The sequence below is a fragment of the Mustela nigripes genome, chromosome 15, assembly GCF_022355385.1.
Source record: "Mustela nigripes isolate SB6536 chromosome 15, MUSNIG.SB6536, whole genome shotgun sequence".
NCBI lineage: Eukaryota > Metazoa > Chordata > Mammalia > Carnivora > Mustelidae > Mustela > Mustela nigripes.
In genome coordinates, this window is record NC_081571.1 from 60722496 (window position 1) to 60730128 (window position 7633).

A 7633-nucleotide genomic window follows, 5' to 3' on the forward strand; every position below is an offset into this window, starting at 1 on the left:
AAAGGAAACAGTTAACAAAATCAAAAGACAACTGACAGAATGGGAGAAGATATTTGCAAACGACATATCAGATAAAGGACTAGTAACACTGACATTTTGAGTCAACCGTAGCTATAGTATTCTCCTTTTCTGGTTTTAACATCATCAGGATTGCTAGGAACATAGAGATGGCATTAATACAGATGCTTTCTTATGCAGACATTCAGACTGTCTGGCTGCCTGTTTAAAGCTGAAGGACATTTTCACAGTTTACAAACAGCCTCCCTTTTAAAATAAAATACCTTGCTAACACCTTGCATGCTAAGTTAATGCCAGTGGCATTTTTAGAAGCAGAGTTACTAACCTCTGAGAGTATAAATTTAATGGAAATCCTGACAGCTTCCTATCTTTAACTAAGAGAATGCTGTCAATGTTAGATGGCATTCTCTAGGTAGTAACGATGAGGTCAGCTCTGTACAGCAACCTAATTGCAAGATGAGTTTCTGCTGACAAATTATAAACTGCACTTATATATGCTATACAAATATAATGTAGTTCAGTGCATTGGATGGATGCAGCACAATCAGTAAGAGTCATTACTTATATTGAGTAAGTTGAAAATTGCTGTTCCTAGCACTTTTTAGACTACTGATGTGTAATACATATAGTATTCATATATATCACTGTGAAAATACAATCATCTTTGTTTCTGACTCTCTTAAAACTAATTTATATCAAAATTAAGATAATTTTCAGACTAGAATGTGCCAAGTATAGTACATGAGCTTATCAATTATAATTGTCTTAATCTAATTGTAGGAACAGAGGAAGTGATGAATTGTATAAATGAAATTCTCAGGGAGCACAAAAATATTCTGTTGAGCCTACCTATCTGCCTTATATTTTTCCCAGAAGCAGAAATGATTCTTTTTATTTTTTTAGTTTAGTTTTTTTTGATAAAATAAATTTAGATGTTAAAGTTTTTCATAATCTTTACACTGGTTATTTAGTGATGGAGGTAGAAAATCAGATAAAAATAGATAGCAAAGGTAAGACATGTAAAATTTAAATCCTGAAACTTGATTACTTAACATCTCCATGTTATATTACATTTTATTTTAACTCTTCTAAATAACAGAAAATTATTATACATTTGTTATATTAGAAATGCAGGCTATAGTGTATGTTCCAGGGTTTTGTTTTGTTTTGTTTATTAATTTATTTATTTTTGAGAGAGACGGAAAGCACGCATGAGTGGGGGTCAGGGCAGACAGAGCGGGACAGAGAGAATTCTCAAGCAGACTTCCTGTTGAACGTGGAGCCCAATAAGGGGCTTGATTCCAAAACCCTGAAGTCAGGATCTGAGCCAAAATAAGAGCCATCCACTTAACCGATTGGACTACCCAGGCACCCCCTCCCCATAGTTTCAAGAGGGATTGAGCGGTCTTCTTCTTTCAAGATATGTGGAATGGGTTTTTTATTATTCATTCTTTTTCTGCATTGCAGTGACTTTAAAACTTTTTTGCCCAGAGTATGTAACTACTTTTACCTCAAGTCCAGTAAACACATTTGTATCTAGGTGAAACAAAGGTATGATATACAATTCTTATACTTTGTGTAATATATTCTGATATTTTCTATTTTATTTCATTCTATATTTACTGTTCTCATTGAAAATACCATTTCTGATATATTAAATTAATCTCACAACCTTAAAACTCTGTCTTTGAAAAGCAATGATCCATAAGATATATAGAATAATCCTTTCCAGTATTTTTCTACTATGTGGAGAAATAAATAATATATACTCTATTTGAAGTAAGTAAAAAGTAAATTCTCAATTTTCACCAGTAAGTACCTTATTCACGTGCATTTGAATATAGTAAGCAGCTTGCATGCAATGTTAATTTATTGGTTTTCCCACTTTTAGGGAGTTTGATAAAGGAATTTATTGTTTGTACCATTAGGTTTATTTGGTTAGAATTTGTGTTGTATAATCCTTAAGTAATCATTTTCATACAATTATTTGACTTCTATTTCTAGTAATATGGCTAGAAAGGTCTATCTTAAAAAAATTCTTTCCTTAAAAAGAACTGAAATGCAGATTAGATACTTAAATTTAAAAAGATGCAGATTAGATGCTTAAATTTAAAAAAAAAAATCCTCAAAGAACTAGTAATATAATAAACAGCAATCTAAATTCAAAATAAAAACAGTATCTCCAAAGGTTGAAGGGAAACTGCATTTGTTCTGAGAGCATTTGTCCAACTGATGCCCTCAACTTTATATTTGACAGAATTGTGTGCAGGAGACTAGAAGTGAGGAGACAGAAGTCAAGGCTCAGATCTGCCCAAGCAAGAATTCTAATAAGGTGCCTTCTGCCCCATAAAGTTAGGATGCAAAAGGCAACAGCCACAGAATAAGTGGGAACCAGTAATAAATCCACATCCTACGTCCAAAGGTTGTAGGAAGTCATAGCATTAAACAGTTCAAGCAGAAAAAATACTTAACGAACAATAGAAAAAATTTTTCAGAGAAAAAAAAATTCTTCTATATGTAAAAAACAAAATAGTGAAAGCTAAAATCTCATTTGATAGGCTGACCTGTAACTAATTCATGGCTGAGAACCAGTGGTTAAATGGAAAATAGGTAGGAAGAAATTATCCAGAATTTGTTCAAAGACATAGGTGGAAGGAAAAAAAATGATTTAATACCAAGAATTCAAGGTTCAATGTATTTTAGAAAATATTCAATTCACTTCACTAACAGATTAAAGAAAAATTATGACCTTCCAATAATTTAACAAAAATTTATAAAAATTTTTATGTATTAAAGAACTTGATAATATTTAACATTCTTAGTCAGCTGGGAAAAGGAAAAACATTTTCTAAAGGTAATACAGGTATGACAGAGTGGGAGATGGTTTGTTCAGTTTCCCTTTCAATAAAGCATATTCTGCTCTAGCAGCTAGAAGTGTTTTCAGTTGTCTCCAACTTCAGATCTTTCAGAGTTTGGCAAAGTTCAGAGAGCTGCCTCACTCAAGGGTGTCCCAGCTTTCTGGGACAACCTGTATCCAGTGACATCACAGTAAGTGTACAATAAATAGGACATTTAGCCTTATGTGAGACAACTTTGATAGGGTATGTATCGCTAGAGAATCCCACTGAGTCACCTACAGTTTATTGGAGATACATGCAGTTTGACCTCTACCTCTGCTCCATCTTATTTCCTCTAACTCCCCTCATATGCGTTGATAATTGAGAATATCCTGAATGTCAAACCCTCTCAGGAATTGCTTCTAGCGAACCAAGGTATGATAACAGTCCATCTAATAAAACCACATCCTATAGTAAATATGCTGCATGGTGAAACATGGAAAAAAGTAATCTTCAAAAAAGTCGTAAAAAGAAATAAATGGTTGAAGAGTCCATCAATGGCCTTAAAACATCATTTTTTAATTTAATCCATAGCCATTTGCATTGGGATTCTAGTCCTTCCCACTAAAGGGATGAAATTCACTTCCCTACACCTTAATCTCAAACATGCTCAGGTGATTTGTTCTAACCAACAGGAAAAGACCTAAATGATACACCAGTTTCAAGCCTACATCTTTAAATTCCTATAGGTATACGTTATTGTTCATTGTCACTTTTAATCATCTTTTCAATAAATAATCTAGTCAGTTCCATAAGACAAAGAATAATAAAATAACAGTACTAAGAAAAATAAAAACAAAAATTTAATTACTTGCAAATGATAACATATTTGATAGAATATCAAATAGTCTAAAGAATTACTTTCTGATTCAAAAAAGAATTTAAAAAGGTTTCGGGGTACTAAAATACCACGCAAACTTATACCCATATATCCCAGCAATATTTTTAAATGAAGCAAAGTAAATAGTTAAAATATTAAGTTTGGAAGAGAGATTATTTTAAGAAGTATAAAAATTGAGATAAAATTTGAGATCTATCCCATAAAGTTTTAGAAGTCCTCAATGAAAAATACAAAACCATTTGTTAGGACTAAAGATGAATCAAAACATGGAAAATTTTGGGGTGTTCATAAACTGGGTAACTCCATATTGACAATTTACACTCTCTCCAAATTAATGTATAAATTCAATGTAATCCCAATCAAAATTCAAAAAGGATTATTTAAGAATTCGAACAGTTGATAAAACAATCTGTAGAACTCTGTACTACAGAAGTACAAAAGGTCAAAAAATACTTGCTTGAAAAAGAAAAGTGAGATGAGGGACTTGATGTACAGGCAAACCTGTTTTATTGTGTTTTGTTTTATTCTGCTTCACAGATACTGTGGGTTTTTTTGTTTTGTTTTGTTTTGTTTTTTACTTTTTTAAAAAACAAATTGGAGGTTTACAGCACTCCTGTACTAACTCCGTTGGCACCATTTTTCCAAAAGCATTTGCTTACGTCGAGTCTCTGTATCACATTTTGGTAATTCTCACAATATTTAAAAACTTTTTCATTATTATTATATTTGTTACAGTGATCAGTGAAAAGTGATTATGACTTGAGAGCTCTGATGATGGGTAGTATTTTTAGTAGTATTTTTAAATTAAGGTATATACTTTTTATGTAGACACTTTATTGCACATGCAATTGACTAAAGTATATATATATATATATATATATATATATATATATATATATATAAAGTATAACTTTTATATGCACTGGGAAACTCTCTTTATTGTGATATCACTATCACTGTGGTCCGGAACTGAATCCACTCTATCTCTGAGGTATGCCTGCACAAGGAATCAAGATATATTATGAATGTGTGATCTTGCTGCAAGTATACACACACAGACAAGTGTATGAGAATAAAAACTGAAACAGCCATGCTTAGATGGGCACTAGATATATAATGTAAGTGGCAGTGCAGCACAATGGGGAATGAACATTTTAATTAATTGTGCTGAAATTACTGAACAATACTGTTGAAAAATACTGGATTACCACTTTAATCCTACACAAAAAAGTTTCATGTATCAAATAGCTAAATAAAAAAAGAAAAAATATATTTAATGGTAATATAGAAAAATACCATTTGCATACTTGATTTAGTAAGGCACAGGAAACAACCATAAAAATAATTTGTTAAAGTTATTGAAATGAATGACATTAATACTCAAAAGACAGGGCAAAAAGGCAAATGATGGTAAAAAAATTATTTTAACACAAACCAGCAAAGGACTAGTTTCCAAATATGTAAAAAGTTTTCCTGAGTCAGTAACAATTGCACAGTAGAAAAATTTTGGCAAAATAATTGACTAAGCACTTCACAAAAGAGGAAATCTGAATGGCCAACATGCTCACGAAACCATGATCAACTTCAATTATCACTGAAGTGTAAAATAAAATCCATGAGATAACCTCAACATATTCAACAAACTGGATGAAATGTAAGTCTCACAATACCAAGTTTTGGTGAGCATGTGTAGTAACAGAAAGTCTCATCTAGTTGATGAAAGTGGGTATTGATACACTTACTCTTAAAAAGTATGCATCAGTATCCAATCAAAATGAACTGTAGCCCAAGAGAATTGAAAACAAATGTCCACACAACAATTTATATAAAAATGCTCAGAGAAACAGTATTTATAATAGTCACAAAGCAAAAACAATCGGAATGGCCATCAACTGATAAATGGATAAACAAAATGTGGTATATCTGGACAAATGAATATTGCTTGGTCATAAAAAAGAATGAATTACTCACACGTGCATGGATGAACCTTGAAAACAGTATGCTCAGTGGAAGAAGCTGACACAAATCCATATGCTCCATCATTCAATATACATGAAATTTCCAGAATAGGCAAATCTATAGAGAGAGTACATTAAAAGTTACCTATAAGTAAGATTGGGATAAGAGGATATTGGTAAGACAGCTAAAGCCTATGGGGTAGCTTTTGGGTGATGAAAATATTCTAAAATTGACTGTGATTATGGCTGCACAAAATTATTAACTGCATTAAAAACCAATGAACATTATACTACAAATGGTGAATTTTATGGTATATAAATTATATTTCAGTTAAAAAAAGGAGTTTTAGCATTTCTTAAGACCCTGAAATTATATTCATATACATACATACATATGCATTAAATATATATTTCCAATAAAAATTATTTTATGAATCCCCTATATGCTCATGTAAAGTTCTGACAGACTTGTTTGCAATAGATATAAAACGTAAAAAAGCATGAATAGATTCATAAATTTTGATAAGTTCATATAAATTAGCCCATACAACAAGTATGATTTCATGACAAATCATGGATGAATCATACATATAGGTTATTGAGTGAAACAAGCAAAAAACCTAAAAAATACATCCAGTAAACTTCCTTTTCTATTTTTTTAAAATTAGTGCAACTCAAAGGTAAATTTTAGAGATGGATATCTAGGGGGTAAAATCTGTAAGGTAATACACATTTTCATTATCGAAAAGGTCAGGATATGTAGCTAGAGTACCACTTTGAGGAAAGAAATAAAGTGCTAAAGCACATAAGAGTATTCTAGGATTCTGGTAATAATCGATTTGTTGATTTCATGGATTGTAACATTTATAAATATTCATTATATATAAAGATATATATAGAGACATATACACACATATGTCTTTATCTATCTATATAGGGAGAGAGTGTGAAAGAGCGGGGGGAGAGAAATTGCTCATTTGATTGCAAGGAATTTGGATTATGCAATTGTGTATGTTGGCTTGGCTAGGAAAATCCAAAATTAATAGGGCAGATGATTAGGAAAGTCAGGCTTGAACGCCAGAGTATGGGTTGAAGCTGCTATCCATACAATGTTATGCACACACACATGCTAATGTGAAGGATACTACAAAGATTCTACATGACCAACACTGTATTGAACAAGCAACATTACTTCATTCCTGTAATACACCAATGCTTTCTTGTTTAAATTTGTGGATGCTAAAATATAATGCAAATACCACAATTTATTGAAGATTTAGTAACTGCAATTGAAATGTTTTTAATGCAATTGAAATGTATTTAATACACAACAACTGGTTTAGCTTGCACTGTGATATAAGGCCACTGATGTTACTACATTGTTTATTAGACAACACAAGCTCTACATGGATTTTTTTGGAAGCAGTGACAATACTTTTATTTTGCTTTTTTTAAAAGTTTTTATTTAAATTCTAGTTAACATACAGTGTAGTGTTATTTTCAGGTGTAAAATATAGTAATTCAACACCACCATACAATACCAGGTGCTCATCTCAACAAAAATACATCCCTTAATCTCCATCATCTATTTCACCCATCACCCCATCCAGCTCCCCTCTGGTATCCACTGTTTTTTCTCTATAGTTAAGAGTCTGTTTCTTGGTTTATGTCTCTTTCTTTTCCTTTTGCTCATGTTTTCTTTCTTAAATTCCACTTATGAGTGAAATCACATGGTATTTGTCTTTCTCTGACTTATTTCACTTAGTGTAATATTCTCTGGCTTCATTCTTGTCACTTCACTGCAAATGGTAAGATTTCGTTCCTTTTTATGGATCAGTAATATTCCACCATCTTAATTTTAATTTTATATATATATATATATATATATATATATATATATATACACACACACGCACATA

The 7633-nt window shown here is 31.5% G+C and overlaps 1 long non-coding RNA gene across 1 annotated transcript in view; it reads right to left on the minus strand.

The window, feature by feature from the left end:
- LOC132002545 (uncharacterized) overlaps positions 1-7633 on the minus strand; it is a 310971-nt gene that overhangs the window by 287556 nt on the left and 15782 nt on the right. The window contains exon 2 of the long non-coding RNA XR_009399941.1: positions 5728-5832. This is a non-coding gene — a long non-coding RNA (uncharacterized LOC132002545). The remainder of the gene's footprint in view (positions 1-5727; positions 5833-7633) is intronic.